Below are 17,938 nucleotides of genomic sequence, written 5' to 3' on the forward strand. Positions count from 1 at the left end.
AGAGACTGATGGATGACGACCATTGTAACCGTCCTCTGCTTAAAGAGCACCAACACAAAGTGACGTGCTGCCGTCAGTGCTCTCCTCGCACTGTAATCTTCACTGGCTGCTACCTTTTAACAGGCTGATGGAAGACAAATAATTGTTTTGAGGGGAGCCAAGCTCGGTCCTAATTCAATCTTCTCACCACCCAAATCCCCTCTCAAACACACTAATGCACATTAATGAGATTTCATAGCTCTTAATGGGAGACAATGGTGGCGCCTGAACAGGTTTTTACGCCGTGCGTTTGTTTATGTGTTTGAGTTTACCGGATGTGTGTGTGTGTGTGTGTGTGTGTGGTGTCTGTCTGGTCTAAATCTGTTTTCATTAGCTGTTGCATGAGCTCAAGCGTACTTATCCATCTGCTGCGGGGGATACATGCACAGCGAGCAGCGTGGACGCATAGAGCACATACCCACAGGGTGTTATATAGAGAAAAATAGGCACAAACGTTAGAGTGCCCTAAAGGGTAACCAATTTTACACATTAAAGTGGATTGAGAGGTCTCTGGGAGTTCTGCTGTATATGAGACAAAAATATGGTATGAAGCTGCCTGTTGCTCTATAGGAAGGTGGTTTTGAAAAGCAGTTCAATGGTCGAGCATTGAACTATGCTCCTATAGCACTGTTAGACTCATTATTGACAGTAAAAAAAAAAAAAAAGAATCGATACAGCAGAACCATTCCATGCATTATTCTTCATTTTCTTTTCTTTTCATTATCCTTTTGTCCTTTCTTACATGCAGCTTTCTCTTGAGCCACAAAGGCTTTATACTACTTTTTCACATATGCAGTAGTAGTCCCTATACAGAAGAGGATTATGGCTACTGTAAAAAAAGAAGAAAAAACTGACTTTAAACTCTGAATTCTGAAGAAATGTCAGAATTCCAAAAAATACAGTGGCCTGATCCTCTTCCGTATGCCCTAGACCTGTAAACACATGTTTAAAATTTAAAAAATTCTTCCTCTACCTCATCACTGCTTTCTGTCTTCCTGTGTTTTGGGAGATGACTTCTTTTTTTGTGTCCTTTGTCCTTGGTGAAAGACTAGTGCGAGATAATTGAAAGTTAATGTATGTATATGGGTGGAGGAAGCGTAGAATAGGTGTCAGGTCCCCTTTAAGTTATGGAGCCATTAACATGGTACTGCTTGTTGTGCACGGTGATTTACCAGGACTTTGTCACATTACGCAAATCAAATGAACATCATTGGGTGGGCAGGGCCAGTGGTTATTTCACTACTTCCATTACATGAGCAGGCTCCTGGGTGTTACCTGCAAGAGAATTAGTTAGAACTAGAGAGAAGGACTCAGTAGTTATGGCAGGGAGTGGTGATCAACTTTGATGTATATCATATTAAGTCAAAAGGGATGAAATTAATTTGTAAAGTTTTATATTTTACACTTCAGAGTGGGGGAACTCGTGGCGGTGCCGGCTGGGTGCATAGAGAGTGATCCTTGGAGGCTCCAGAGAGAGTTGGCTGGTGACAGAGGTGCAGGCGGCTGAACACTGATCCAAAGAGTGTTTGTTCGCTGAAGGGACGGAGGAGAAACAAAGTTATGAAACAAAATAGTTTCACTAAACACAAGTAGCTAAAGAGAATGCTAAAGCTAACTGTGTGGACCATATACCTCATGAGCTGATGAAATCATCTGGCAGCGAAGACCAGAGTATATCAGCAGGTGCTGACTGCCAGAATGTGCTGCAGGTGTGTGTGAACCAACCGTCCCAATATGACATACACTTAACTTCTTTCTTTCTGACTTGGGATATTTGGGGGTTAATATTGATAAAATTGAACTGACTTGATATCTAAATGTTCGCAATTCTCAAGCTGAGCCAACATGTTTAACATATTATAGAGCTGTTACTGTTGTTGTGAGATTTCAGGTTTGAGGTCATATCTATATCGAGTGTTATGCAGTGAGGCTGCTGCAGGAACTTTGAAGAAATATCCTACCCTCCACCAAACATGCCCACAAGCTGTGAGTCAGGCCCAGAGTGTTGCAAGTTTAATTTGAGGATCTTCCTGTTTGTTCTTAGTGAGTGCTGATGTGTTGCAACATCCTCCTATACTGGAGGTGGTGGTGGTTCTGGCTGGCCTCTTCTGGCTTTAGCCAACCCACTTGTCTTGTAATGAAGGCAGCTTAGTGTGCATAAAGAAGTGGATGGCTGAGTTCCCAAAAGTTACACAGCCCACAACAACACAAACAATTCAGCCTTGCAGGATTGTTTCAACATGATACAACTTAATATCTCCATGGTTCCTCTCCGGGTGGCACCCAGTTGCGTTGCATTAATTGCTGATCATGAATCTGACCTATCGGCTCTGACCCACCGATCTTGTCCTACACACGCACTAATCTTCAAGTCTACCACACAAAAAGACCTCATATCAATATCTCTATTTCTATCTATAGGCGTTACAGTTTAATATACACATTGTGTAACTGCTGTGGATTGTAATCTAGTCTGCACTATATGTATACATACAGTATGTGTACAGTATACATTAAATATAAACAGTATGTACATATATATTTATATGTTTACACTACGGTTCAAATGATCAGAAGCGCCTGCCACAAAAGCTTGACTTAGTCCGGTCAGATGGATGAGAAGATTACTCTATTTTTTTTTTATTTTTATTTTTTTTGCTTTCCTGCTGCAGAAACTTCCCTTTACAAATAGATTTTATTTGATACAAAGGGTTTGCTCAAAAATAAGGGATATTTTTTATGTGGTAAACAAACTTCTGTACAGTGGTTCCACGAGACTGACAATTGAAAGAGCAGAAAGAAACAAATCCGGAATTAACAGCCCAGCTTTAGCAAAGCGATTCTTAAAACCTCAAAAGTAGAAATTAAGGTTCGCCAAGGGATTGCACTGTTGGAGCAACTTCAAATGTAAAGGATACAGTCGATGTAATAGCCATTATTGAAGGAAAGACGAAGAAAATGCAAACTTTTGAAGGGTAATGCATGTTTGCTTGTCCCTTTTGAGGCTGTGCTCACTGTGTTCTTGTACACTGAGAGCCACTGGAAAATCTTGAAATCCTTGTATGCTTGAATATGCCCAGTAAAGCTGATTCTTATTCTACAGTATGTTTTGGGTTAATGTTCAAAACTGCCTCAGGATCAATACACTTATTATATCATGATACTAATTATTATGGAATTAAAGTTTAGATAAACAATTTGAGATTAAATTAACCATAATAGTAACAATCTAAAAGATGTGGTCCATTCACAACACATTTTAAGCCTAACTCATAAACCTCCAGTCTGGTCTTTTATACTGTTTTGTTCAGTGTTCATTGTCAGTGTCACTCTTTCTATGCGCTGATGGAAGCGACTGGCCTTGGGTGCAGTTATCGACTGATGAAAGAGAATCCTTTGTCCCACTTCTCTTATATCAGCTTGAAAGTTAAGCAAAACAGAAACAGACAGATATACACACACTTTGCCTCATGTGTGTCTGTCTCTACACTGTCTGAAAGGGGTCCTTGTTTTGCATCAAACCCTCACCTCACCTAACAACTCATCCTAAGTGCACCTTCTTTTCTGCCTCCTCATCCAGGGATGAATTGATTGTTAGTGGTGCATGTATTTATTAGTGTAGCTGCTACCGTTTGAGTACACTAAGTTTCAAGCAGCACGGTAGCACTGAGGCTTAGCCAGTTATAGGCCTTGGAGCCCAGTGCTGCAGGAATCATCTCAGACTCCTACCACACAAAAGACACCCAAACACGAATTACACACCGTACCAATCACTGCTGCTCTAACTGAGCTATTAGGCAGTGCTGATAGCAAAAGCATAAAACCCACTGCCTCGCCCCAGAACCATTACACAGGATGTGTGTGTGTGCAACATAGGTAATGCTCTGACTGACTCCTTTGCTGAGTCCACAGCTTCATCATCATTAGGCTGCTGCAGTGATAAGACAAAATGATAGAGGGATGTGGAGAGAGGGAGAAAGTGATGTGGTTCTGCAGCAGAGGTATCAAGGGGATTACCTTCACAACTCCTACCTACCTAATAGACTCTCTCACCGGGTCTAATGACACACACACACACACACATACACACACATGCTACTTTTAGGATTAACACTTCACAGCATCCCGCTTTGACACTTTCTCACGAAAATATAATTAAGTGCTTTGAAAGCAAAGATGGAGCATCCTGAAGTGTAACACTACCCTTGGCTTATTATTATCCACACCAAATACACATATTTTTGGCTCATAGACGGAACTGTAATGCAGCAGCAACCCAAAACACATTTTTTCTACATGCGCCCTTTCCTTCCGCCCCAACTTTTCCCCCCTTTAATTCTCTCCTTTTTAATCTTCCGTGCATTTCTCTTATCTGATCTGCCTTCATTAACAGCGCATCCTCATTAGAGTTCCTCGAAACGTTAATCTCGTTAAGAACAATCAAAGCAGCCTGGCTCCGAGCCGGCCTCCGCGCGATGAACAATGGCAAAGTTGTTTCTTCATGAACTCTTTTCATCTTTACTTTCTTTGTGTTTTTCATTTCTTTTTGTTTTTCTTTCTACTTTACATTTCAGACATTCAGCTGATACGTTTCCTCAGAGTGTCTCGCTGTATGAGCGAGCATGTTGGGGATCAGCGTCCCGCTAAAACCTCTAATCTTTAGCGCTGCTGCTAAAAACCATAAGCCCATCCTAAATGTACTCGGCTACTGAAGAATTTGGTCGACATTACAACTTGGAAACAAGGTGAGAGTGAAAAGGGAGGAAAATGTAATTCTGAAACTAGTGTATCAAGCACATGAGGGAGAATTAGCTACAGCCTGTGTGTGTACCTTCATTACCATATTCATCAAGGTTGTTTTTAGCCTTGATTCTTATCTTCTGTCATTAGCCTGGCTACATTTTACTAGTCCTTGGGAGCGACCTCTCTGTTTTCTCCTCTTCTTTTACTCACCCTCCTTATTCTTTTATCTCTCCAGAAGCAGGCAGAGACGCTGCGCTGATGTTTAGACCTTCCATCATAAAGCTGATTGGTTATGGCGCATGACAATGATTGGATTTTAATTGATTAGTTACAACCTAATTGGCTGATAGGCAGCAGCTTAATGAAAATGAGAGGACTTGACGAAAACTCAGCCTCAGTCTTCATCTGTAGCACCATCCGTCCATCCATACATCCATATATTCATCCATCTTTTGCCATTTATCGAGTTCTTCAGCTCCTCCTTTGGGATCCTGACGTTCTCAAGCCTTAAGAGATACATAATGTTTCCTGTGTGTTCTGGGTTTCGCCCCAGGGTCTCTTACTACTTCGGTCTGCCTGGAAGACCTCGAGAAGAAGGCACCAAGGAAGCATCCTGATCAGATGCCGGTGCTATCTCAACTGGTTCCTCTTGACACAAAGGAGTGGTTCTACTTCTAGCACACTTCTCCCTCCAGATGTCTGAGCTCCAGGCACAGTTTCTCAGAGTGAGCCACATCCAAAGATCATGACCATTGCTTAGAGTTGGAGAGTTAGATCAACTAGTAAATCTTACCTACACCCAGGGCTTAATTTGTGCCGGATCCTGCCAGAACAGGTACCTATTTCACAGGATCTGGCATCTCCTTTGTCACTGTCAAATACATGTTTTGTAGTATTAAATGTTGTCTATCCTGTCCTTTATTTTCCCTTGTTTGCCTAGTTTGCAGGCATTTTAAATCTGGTTTTAAAAAGAGATGGAGGGAGCGGTCGTGTCACACAGTGACGCCTGAAGCGTAATTAAAGCTGTGAGTTTTGTGCACAAAACATGAGCTGAGCTGCCCGTGGTTTAGTGCTTTTCAGTGTCTAAATATTTTGGCATACGATCACTGAAAACCCCACAAGCAGGTGGGCATGGGTGCTGTGAAATGATGAAAAGGGTTAGGGTTAATTTAAGATGTGTGTGTGTGTGTGTGTGTGTGTGTGTGTGTGTGTGTGTGTGTGTGTGTGTAGGTGCAACCCTATCCACAGTACTTAAATGGATCGGAGGCGATCGATCAGACGGACAGACAGAACATGTGTCACTTTGTTCGATTTCTTGGTCTGCTGCTTTTTGTAGGGAGATGAGTCGACAGGGAGGTGAAGGGACAGTCAAAGAAAAAGAGGGAGGGTCTGCAAAAAGTAACGTTAACCAGCTGTTACTACGCACCTCTGCCTGCTGATTCTGAGTTATTGTGAATGCTCTGATTAATACATGTAAATAAATAATGGTCATTTTGTAACGAACAATTTTAGATATGTTAAGTGCTAGCCCCCAGGTGTTGTACGATGCGCTCCAGGTACTGTCGAGTTTTGATGTGTTCCGTGACTTTTTGCTCCCTCTGACCTGCCGGAGCAGCACCCTGTCTGTGTTCCAGGACCTTTTGATTTACAAATCAAGCACTGCCTTCACCCCTAAACGGTCCGGTAAAACCGCCCATAATACTGTCCACAAACAAAATCGTGACCAGGGACAACAGTCACTGAAAATGTGTTTAACTTCCTGCTGAGGATACGGACGCAGCTCTCTGGTTGTGTAAGTTGTCCTGTTGTTTGCTGGCACAGTCAAAAGGTCATCCAGTCCTCATACAGGGTTTGTACCAATCAGTTTTTCCTCCATGTTGACTGATATTCATTTTCTGTAGGCTTCACAGAGTGCATACATTAATTTACTATACATTATTGAGTGAATGTAATATACACTGAAGTGCGTGTATACGTTTGTAACCTTTTTGCTGTAAAATGATGTTCTTGATGACTATGAGGAGGAGGATGTGTAGGCAGAGGAGGATGAATGCATGTATTTTTTTTCTTCAATTAAAGCGAAGTAAATCACTTGTTCCTTTGCTTTCTTCTGGTCATGGTCACCATGGCAATGTCGATCACGGGGGCCGTTGTACGGGGCTCCATGCAAATTTTCCATAACAATACCATTGGAAACGACTGCTCTATACGTAGCTCATCAGTGTGACTGATCTCTAATTAATCTAATCATTAACTCTGACCCCACATTCCCACAAACAAAAAAGGTTCATGGCAGAAGTAATTTATACACAACAATGACAATGTATCTTAGGATTAGATAGAAAGATTGTTTATTTTGGCCAGTGATTCAGGCTTTCCCTCTTTTTTTCTTCTGTGGCTCTGTGCATCAGCAGGGATACTTTTGTCTGAATTAGCATTTTCAGCCTGAAAACCATTGATGATTTTTATTCTGTTCGGCTAACTAGGGCAACATAATCACTACCTTATAGCAGCATTAACTGTTGCACGCTGTCTGCTTGTTTCTCAGTGGGGGAACGTTTAATAGGAGATTTAAGTTTCCAATTTGCAGAAATCTGTCACTGCGGGCTGAGGATTTGATCCTCAAACACTCAGTAAAGACAATCGATGCTGTTTATTCCGCAGTCTGTCTGATAAATAAAGATCTGATCTCTTGGCAGTCATTAAAGAGATCACGATGTGCGAGCACTGAGGGACATGGCGAGGGAAAAGAGCATGGGTCTCTGTGTAGCACAGCAGGAAACTTACAGTGAAGGGCACAGATTGCTCACAGCATGCACACTGGTCTGTTTCTCTAAGACCGTGTGCCCGTGTGTGTGTCTATGATCTTTGCTCCACCAGAGGTTGTGTACAAACCTTGTACTAACCATGTGCTTGCAACCAACACAGGGGAGGCAAACTCAGGGCTGCACTTCAGACCGACAGCTTAATCTCTTTCAAGATTTTGACCATGTTCACAGTGACGTGGATATATTTGAAAACCATGTTTATTTTCTCTTTGGTTTAGCTTCCAGTCTACAGTAAGCTGGCCTTTTCACCCTCTCAAAACCTCACTTAGGTTTTGGTGAATGCTCTCTGAAGTGAATACATCTGAAAATACACAATGTACTGTGGACAGGGGAAACATATACATCATAATTCAGCATAGCAGCTGCTGGCAAAGAAAATCACAGAATTATGTAAAATCATATTCAAATGTGAACCTCTGTCAGTATTTATCAAGGGAAATTGCCATGAGGATGGTGAATGATTTGAAATGACATCATGGAAAGATCTGAACATCAGAATCACTGGCATGCAGTCAAACTGATGACAGAAGAACCTAATCCTGTTACAAATATTGGTGATGATGCCTCAACCCTTGCCAGAAAGGTTCAGATCAGTTTTTGACCCGCTGTGTAGAAGTAACACAGAGACAAATAAAAAGGCTGCAAAGTGGAGGAAATGCTCCTCCTGTCTACAGTACAGTCAGTGTCCTTCAGACAAATTCAGAAATAGTCAGAAAGAAACTGTAGCTTTTACAAAGTGAAGAGAATAAAATGAGGAAATAACAGTAGTCTTACAATTGCAACATTACTCACTAAATGACTTAACTGTATGCGTGCATAGTTTGAGTGAGGTTTAGCAAAAGCTGTCGTTACTGAGTAGCATTTAATATTACAGTTGTAAACTTATTGTCACAGATAACAATTGTACTTTTTTTTTTTTGACCATGTAGTGTCAGCCTATGAGTGCCCTATAGCGAAGTGGACAAGGGTGTGGAAGTTGTCGTGGTGATTGGGTCTGGAACATGTAAGGCGCAATTAACGTTTGCCTTTTAGTTAACTGTGACCACGGTGTTTTCCCTCGCCTCACCCTAATCATATAGTAACCAGCCCAGTCACCGGGATAAAATATGTTAACGTTTCTGCAATGAATACCATATTGGCATTTCAAAAATACAGTTACATGTGAGAAAGCTGCCAAGCCAGTGACCTCAGTTCAAGACTGTGTTTCAACATTTGTAAGCCCCAGTACATTTTTACGGCGACCTTGAGACAATTTCCAGCCATGTTCATGGCCACAAAAGGGGCATTTTACAGCAAAACACAACGTTTTCCGAAACCTAACCAAGTCATGTTTGTGGCTAAACCTAGGCAGACACTAAGCACAGTGTTTTCATACCAGAGAATTGAAAATTCAACATATCTGTGGTTTGCAGTAACAGTAACATCATTTATTTGGTGACTGGTTGAAAACATTGTATGCTTTGTATATTTTCCATAACCGCTATCTTTCTCTTTGGTTCCCTAATCTTGAACATACCATTAGCATGTGCAGATATTGTTCTGTAAAGATACTGTACTGTACTGATCCAGCATTTTAAGAATGTTGGCATTTGTTTTAAAAATTAGGTTTTCCAGAAAAACAAAAAATGAAGATATTTAGGTGTATTTCCATTGTTAACATGAAAATTGCAAATGAGCTAACTTTATATTGTACATGTATATGGGGTTTCAGATTGAGCCACATTAGTGTTGACACAGTATCAGAGACAGAGTATCCTCCTGCAGTGGTCAAGTTCATTAGCAACACAGACACGGACAGACCTGTAGCTGCCTCCATCTTCACTTCCGTCCCACATCTGCTCCAGCGCAGCACCGGTGCCTGCAGTTAAATATGGTTCCACTATGTTCACCTTCCCCCATCCTCACCCCTCCTCCAGCTCTACTCTTTCCAGGGTAGCTCCCTTTCTTCGCCCAGAGAAGATTAGTGTCTCCTCTATGAAGTACAACTTGACCTTAACCCTCCCTCATTCTCTCCCACACTGCCTCTACCACTCCTCTCATCACCATTTGATGTAAATGCAAATGATTCATCTTCCTCTACTGATACAGTATCAGCAGCCCCTGACTGTGGAGGGAAAAAAAAACCTTCTTTATGGAGCTGTTCTCCTTTCTGACAAGTCGAGTAGCTCATAGGGGCTCTTTTACACATCACTGGGACATCATTTAATGTGTATACAGCTGAGGTGAGTCTAAAAGTGTCTAAGTGTCTTCCTAGTTAGGTCTCAAAATGCCAACCCAGCTGGCTTCGTACAAATAATACCAAAATAGTAATTGTTATTCTTATCCTTTCTCAGTTTCCCCATCTTTCTCTGTTTGCCATCCCCCTGTTCTCACCCCCCTTCTCTCTCCTCCTCCTCCTTTGTGGACAGCAGGCATTCAGTCTCTTATCAGTGGAATCAGCCAAGCACAGCCACTTTTGGGCTGCAGATAGGCAGGAATTGGCTGACAGTGTGGAACGGCCAGTGAGAAAGAGAGAGATATTAAAGATGAGGAGGGGCAAGAAGGGGAGAGGAGGGGGGGCTGGGAATCAAGAGAAATGACTAATCACAGAAAAAAATCAAGAAAAAAGATGAGGTGTTTGTTTTCCTCATAGAAAAATACCAGGAGATAAGATGGGACTTTTTCTTGCAATCACAACATCGGGTACAGTCTTTTTTCTACAGAATAACATATCTCCCATGCCCTCTTCAAAAACTGGCAAGCCAGCATTTATGTGTGACTTTCAGAAATCCTTGATGCTCCAGCGCCAGACTAACTTCCCTGCCTTACAATTTAGTACACATTTTGTTAAGTCTCCTACATATTAATTAAGGCTCAGCTCATTTGAAAGTAAGATCACATTGCAGTTAATCAGCCAGGAAGCTGATCATCCCCACCTGTCTTGCTTCATCTCTTCTAAGGTAAATACATACTTGACGAGGTGGCTCGCTTGCACGGTGTTGGCAGCCGAACCAAAAGCAAACAAAGCTTATGAACAGCTTTCACAAAAGTTCAGCGAGAGGGATGTCAACAAAATGGCAGTTAAGTATGCAAACTAACCAAAGTTTCCCGTCCTGTCATGTCACTGCAACTCATTTGTGTGTTCAAGGATTACAGGTGATTAAAATTGCAGCAAAGGTGTGACGATATCTAATGAAAGGGCAAATCAAAGATGAGTCAGACAGGCTAGATGAACCACTCTAACTTTCATGGTTGTTGCAGCCTAGTCAGGGTAGACTGGTTCCATTACACCAAATAGGTAATTTTTCTGCATCGTCGTTCTGATTTTACAGAAAGTTTGTCTAAACTACCTTTAAATTATCTTGTGTCACTGTGACGTTCTGAGGCTGAATTTGTCTCATTACGTCACAGTAATAACACTGCTACACTAACTTTAAACCACTTGGTGCACCATCCCAGCCTTAAACAAAGTGTTTCCTTCAACTTGTATCCAGGCTCCTTGGGGAATCAAATGTAGTACAGTGTGGATATTGCCGGGTTGATGCCTGCAGAATATGAAGTGGAAGACAGTATGGCTACTGGGATAGGTAATGAACTCTGCGACGTCTTAAAATGCAGGGGAAGAAATATGTGGTGGGGGGGTACGGGGTGATGGTGGGGTAATCTATCCATTTTAATGCATCTCATTAATAAGGAACAAGAGGCCTTGTAATATGGAAAGTGGTGGAAGAAGAAAAAAATGGAAAGGAGAGGGGGAGGAGGGGGACGAGGGGAAGATGTTGAAGTGTAATCAGACTATAATTAAACTACTCTCTCATCCACATTTCAGGCGTGCATATGCACACAGATAGGACAGCTTACATGGTTATGCATCGGCACACTGTGGAGAGAGATACTGCTCCTCTGTGAAACGCTACTAACAGCAGATAAACTTAGATATTCACATGCTTTACATATACTGTGGTCTATCTCTTACTTGTATTACATGTCTGGGATGTAGTTTCATAGCTGCTCAAGGACGGCAGATTTAAGCCATGTTGGCATTTTAGTGACCTTGAAACGCACCTGCTTGTTCATTTGGTATTTCCATTCCCCGCACACCTGGCATAGCGCAAGGGTGGGAGGGCTGTTACAATGAAATAGGTATTATAAGTGTTCCATTTAAATGAGGTGGTGTTGTTTTGAATGTTAAAGGTGCAATGTGTAATAATTGGCCAACTGTTGAATTCATACTCCCAAGAAATTGCAGCAGCATATCACCAGAGGAACTGCTAACTGCTGCTAGCTGGATTCTATTTATACATCCATGGCTGTAGCAGCTGTTAGCTTAATAGCTCAGTTAGCCATGCAATGCCCGCCACTACCGAGGGAGCTTTGGACCCCAGGAAAAAAGAGGTTTCAGGCCCGGGGCTAGCTGGTTAGCATGATAACTTCAGTTGATATCTCTGCAACACAATATACAGACGTCTTTGACATAATGTCAAAATGTTATTTTAGAAACATTCTTCACATTCTGTTGATTATTTAATTTGAATGGTTTAAACTAAAATTCTTACGTATTACACCTTTAAAGCTTTATAAGTAATATTTATGTTGTCTTTTCGCCTGTGTCCATTTGTTTGTTTGTTAGTTTTTTTATTAGCTGGTTGGTTGGTTTGTCAGCAGGATTACACAAAAAACTACTGAATGGATTTCCATGAAACATGGATCCAGAATTTCACAGGGGAAAATGCATGGATCTTGAGGAAAAAAAACAGGCATATTTAGGTGACTGGCATCTATGATTGAGTCCAATTTGATGTGGATCCTCCAAAAAACCATGATGTAGCAGATTTAAATGTGTTTTATTTGATATTGGATTAGGCTTGATTGAATTAAAGGGAACTATTAGGCCTTGGCTGAGGTATGGGCTCTACTAGTTTTGATGAACATAGACACCCTATAGTGTAGGCTGAAGAGCTGCTATTGGTGAGTCACACTGAGGTTCAACGCCAAGCCTTGTAGCTCTATGCAAATATGAATTACCTATAGCTCCATTTTAAATAATAAGCCAGACTGTATGGTATTATCCTGAGGCAAAAAAGCAGAAATGCAAAGTAACTGTTTGGCTGGAGAAAGAATGTCCACTGCTTACTAAAATGAGCCAGACATTATTCTCAGGAGCTGAAACCCAGCCAGGGCTCAAAGATAGGGAATACTGGCCCCGAGGCGCAACAGGTGGCAAAAGACGACATTTTCCATTTCTCTCAGAGTTTACATTATTGAGCACCTGTCCATGACTGTCTGTACTCTAATCCAAAGTAACCAAGGCCAGAACAACTGCATTCCTGCACTCCTTATTTCCAACATATCTTGCATGAGTTGCACCTGAAGTCATGCACTTTTAGTTTGCAACAGAGACGAATCTCTCTAGACGGTTGTGTAAACGGGGATATTAGAGGAAGCAGTTTATTTATGCATCTGTTTCAACACACAGACTTGATGTTTGTATCCCAGTTGAGCAACACAACTGTCTTGTGAAAACATAGCTATGTCAAACTGGATGCCAGCAAGTCTGATATAGGGTTATATGATGTTGGGATATATGGGTTATACTTATTTGGTATTGGTAAGTGGCCATAAACCAAACTTTTTGGACAGCATGTGATCTGATGATGGTGCTAGATGAAATGTCTCAGGATCACTAAAGTCATTAACAAAAATCTGCTGAAAACCATCAATATCTGGCATGATTTGATGCTGATGTGTTGGTGTTGCTCCAGGACCATCATTGAAACATGTTTTTGTAATGTCATGGCTTAGCAACTCAAGGGAATAGACCGGGGCCCATGGGTGAAGTTATCCTTTCAAAGACGTGTTTAACATTGTGAAAGAAGTAGGTGTGTTGCCTAAACTAAAGTATTTCAGTTCCTTAACCATAACCAAACACAACAGAAAACTGAAAGAAACTGGAAATAATAAATGAACTCAGGGTCATGGTAATGAGTACAATGTATAAAAATGAGATGTTTCAGTCTGGACCAAAGTGGCAGCAAAAGCTGGTCTGGACTCTCCCTTTGTAAACTGTCAGGCAGAAATGCTTTACTTTGAAAGAGTATGAGAAGTTGAATGGATTGGCCATGACACCGTACCTCCAAATACCATACTTGTACTCAACACAACTACTGCTTTGCTGTGCCTCATGCCTTGGCTACAATAATAACATAGTAACCGCTCCCTGTTCACTTTGCACATTGTCTTTATCAACTGCGTCATACACCACCGATTCACAAAAGTAAGACCCGCTGTCTCTTTCTCATTGACTGCTACTGTCTCAAATGTTGCATTAGCATAATCTAGCAGCGGAAATGTGTGAGTCATGGGGGGAAAAGATTATCATCTGAAAGGTTATCCGGATTCCCAGTGACACACACGCACATTGCTCACACACCAGCACAGAACAGAAGATATTGTAAATGATAAAAAATGAGTACAGGTGTATGACTAATGCATAAGATTTATATCGGATGGTATCGTTTTGCAGGTCTTGTGGCCTCCGCCAATGTAATCAGATTAGTTTAAACAATTAATGAACAGCGGATATGAGGATTTGATTGGATTATATTTCCGCCTTTTCTTCTTCCACTGCTGCAGTCTCTCTCTGGTGACTGACTGCCCGCCAACATGACCTCCAAAACCTGCCCTCGGGGTGATTGTCAGAGCATGATTGACAGCAGCATGACATTGCACACTCAATAGACACATCATGTATATGTAAAATGCATATATGCTGCCATTGTGGACAGCACTACTATATACCGTGCGTGCCTCATGGAGCTGACATGTTACGCAGCTCTTGGCATTGGGTCAACTGAAGGAGCGAGCTCTCTTTTGGGCGATCAGTGATTGCTCCACAGAATTACAAGTAGTCAAAAGCAGAGGTCTGAATTCAGTAGACAGTTGACTTGATCAATTTACAACAAGCAGAAGAACCTTGAAGTAGGAGCTGCAGCAGGCATCAATTGAAAAAATCCCTCCGTCTGGCCTTCCCGGTGAAGTTTAGTAAACATGCGAGGACACCCAAAAAAAAAAGAGTGGAGATTAGCTTGTATCGAGAAAAAGAAAAAAATACCTGCTTTTCTCCTATTCACCTCTCTCCTTCTCTCTCCGGTCCAGCAGGTTCAGCTGCAGCAAGGAGCCATGAAAAATGGATGAGTGTGTTTCTCTCTCTCTCTTTCCCTTCCCTTCACTCATCCCGTCTTTCTCCCTCACTGCAGTCTGATCATGTGCAGCTGTAATATATTTATTTTGCCCGTAACGAGAATGAAGAACAGAGTTTCTTCTTCTTCTTCTTCTTTTTATTCTTCTTCTTCTTCTCTTTCTTCTTTTTTTAATCTCGTCGCAGAGAATTGCTGGGCAGAATGAGCAGAAACACACACACACACACACACACAAAAAAGTCATCATGCTGCCCACATAACCGTGAGCAGGCAAAACAAAGTAGAGTGAGAGTCAATGAAGCCTTGGGTTTTTATCTTTTTCACACCTGCAGCCCCACTGCACCCACACACACACACACACACACACACACACACACACACACACACACACACACACACACACACACACACACACACAGAAAACCCCACACATGTCAGCCAATACATCAGCCCCCAGTGCCACCTTACAATCTCCCACACCTTCTTGCTTCAACACTTGTGAATTGTTTGTTTTGATATTTGGATTTGTGAGTAAATGGATTCTTCTCAAAGCCCCACAATCTCTGCCGCTGTGTGTGTGTGTGTGTGTGTGATTGTGTGTGTGTTTGAGAGAGAGGCTTATGTACAGCCTGAATGTGGCAGTATGAACAGCACAGGAGACAGAAGGAAGATTGACCTTTCCCTAATCAACTCCATGTGTGTTTGTGTGTGTGCATTTGTTATGAGTAGATGCACCGCTACACAATTCTGATGAGCCTATGCAGCTAGCCTCCAACCATGAGCACATTAGCTGATATTTATCCAGTTTTACAGATGAGGAGTGCTGAGCTGGAAACGCAGACTGACTGACTTTGATCATCGTATTCACATTAACCTGAATGACCTGAGCTGACTACAGATCAGCGCTCGAGCTTGAAGATGATTGATGAATACCAACCAGCTCCGAAATGACTGTGCTGACTTCGGGTAAATCGCCATCAGCTGCCAATAAAATGTATTCCCTATTGTTATTTACACCTGCAAGAGCTTTGGTGTGAGTCATGTGGCTTCAGAAACAAAGCACACGGAGGGAAAGGCTATTATCATTTCCATTTTATTTTAATGCGCTGTTACTAATCTTAACTGGGCTTTTCCTGCACCTTGTACCCCCTCTGCAACCTGCTGACACCCCCCCCCCCCCTTCTCCTCTGAAATTGCTTCAGCCCTGTATTCCTTTTGATGCTAAGAGGCCTTTGAACTGCAGCCAGCATCTTTACGCCGCGCTCTGTGGCGAGTCTGTGAGCAACTCAAATATTCATAGGGACCAGAGCTCACCTAGAATACTGATGGACGCTGCTCTGCACTCTGTGGACAGATGTGTCAAGCTAGGCCAGACCTGGGCCAGGGATACAGTGTGTGAACCGTGTTATGGCACTGGCTGTAAAAATGGTTACAGAGCTGCCAGCAGAATGGGTTATGTCATTTCATTATAGTATGTGATGGATACTGCTGCAAGGTGCAAGGACTTCCTTTTATTTCCTTGAGGTCATCAGCGTGGACTGTCCAGCTCTCTCTCGTTATAGTTGCGATTGTAAAGACTGTTATGGGGGTTGCCCACGGGTTTGTGTTGAAGTTCATGGTTAGGTCACGGCAGGACAATAAGACTGTCACGCAATGATGCATTTAGTTTCCACAACGTGTTGAAATGATGCTGGCTAAGAGCCTAATGCACACTGGAATTCGTGTGTTTGAAGAAGCTTAATTATTTCTACAAAACGTTCATCTTCTTCAGTGGCCATGACACTTGCAAATGGCCGGTGTCAGGTGGTAGCCTCACCAAACCAAAGCCTCGTGCTACGCATGGCTGTGCTCCATTATGCAGACTCTGGCTAGAGATTAAAGCCATTTTTCATAACCAAATATAATTTGGGCTGATTATAACACAATAGGATTCTTTTCCCTCGTGGTATTCACTTCAATTTATCACACACTTGACAACACAGGCATTCTACAGCTGATTACTAGACAGTAGCTTTTGTAAGTAATACATATGTTCTCAGCTCTCCGTCAACTCTTGAGGCCAGTGCAGTGCTATTCCACGCTAGCAGATCCAGACTCTCGGCTCTGACATTTTCCATTGATTGTGAGTGATGAAGAACATGCTGAGCTGTCTCTGCCGTGCCACAAGAAAGATGCATTAGTGTGATCAATCTTCATGTTTAGTTTGAGAGTTGGGTTTTCTGTTTTTCCTCCTTCCTACGTATGTGAGGGTATCTGTGAACTCAACTCACATGTGTGTGTGCATGGGTGTGTGTGTGTGTGTGTGTGTGTGTGCTCCCTTTAAGGAGTTCTTACTCAAAGTTATTTCTAAATCATCTTTTCTTCTGTGTTCTGTCTCATTGAGTGCAGCACTGAATAGTTTCAGGATTTCATTGGCAGCAAATTAATAGTGGATGTCAAATTATAAAACATTTAAGCTGTTCAAACTGGCAGTAAAGAACATTTTCAATAATCGTAGCTATTTAAATTAAATTACTTATTGTGGAAAATAGCTCCCTAAAGCTTTGGGGATGTAATTGCCTTTGTTGACCTGTCATCGCCTCAGCAAAATAATTTGAATCAGGTTGAGATGGGTGTAACCCAGAGTGAAGCCATTCAAATCACTGCCATTTGAATTGGAGCTTGGAGGGCTGTAATGGGATTGCAGAGTTCATACTTTATTGCAGGCAATTATTTTTGTATAATGTTGGAGTCGTGAATAGGAAAAAAGAATTTAAGTCTCAGACGGAGAGAAAAGGAAGACACAAAGAAAGGTGGCAAAGTAGCAAAAACCAAAACCATTGTATCAAACTGTATGAATGAGAAGAATGAGTGTTTACCTCATCGGACTTTCTAAGTTTTATTGTTGTTCTTGACTGTTGTCCTTTGAAAGAATGTCACTCGTTTGGCTTTTTGGCAATGATCACCAGGAAAGTACTTTTTTATGTCAAAGTGAAAACAAATATTAAAAAAACAACTGAGTGTTCCCTGAGCCCCACTCTGTTAATAATGTGGTCCTTGGCCTTGGAATAAATGCTAGGTTACTGCTGTAGATAAAAGGCTAGTTAGCCAGACATGCTAACAACTGCTAAACTGTTTAATCCATCCCTCTGACTTTTGCTCTTGTGTTTT

At 41.8% G+C, this 17,938-nt stretch overlaps 1 protein-coding gene across 1 annotated transcript in view; it reads left to right on the top strand.

The window, feature by feature from the left end:
- The window catches only part of LOC141020305 (calsyntenin-2-like), a 250,036-nt gene that overhangs the window by 56,402 nt on the left and 175,696 nt on the right, over positions 1 to 17,938 (top strand). The gene's annotated exons all lie outside the window — the stretch shown is intronic.

Source organism: Pagrus major, chromosome 2 (genome assembly GCF_040436345.1).
Source record: "Pagrus major chromosome 2, Pma_NU_1.0".
In the NCBI taxonomy this organism is placed as follows: Eukaryota; Metazoa; Chordata; class Actinopteri; order Spariformes; family Sparidae; genus Pagrus; species Pagrus major.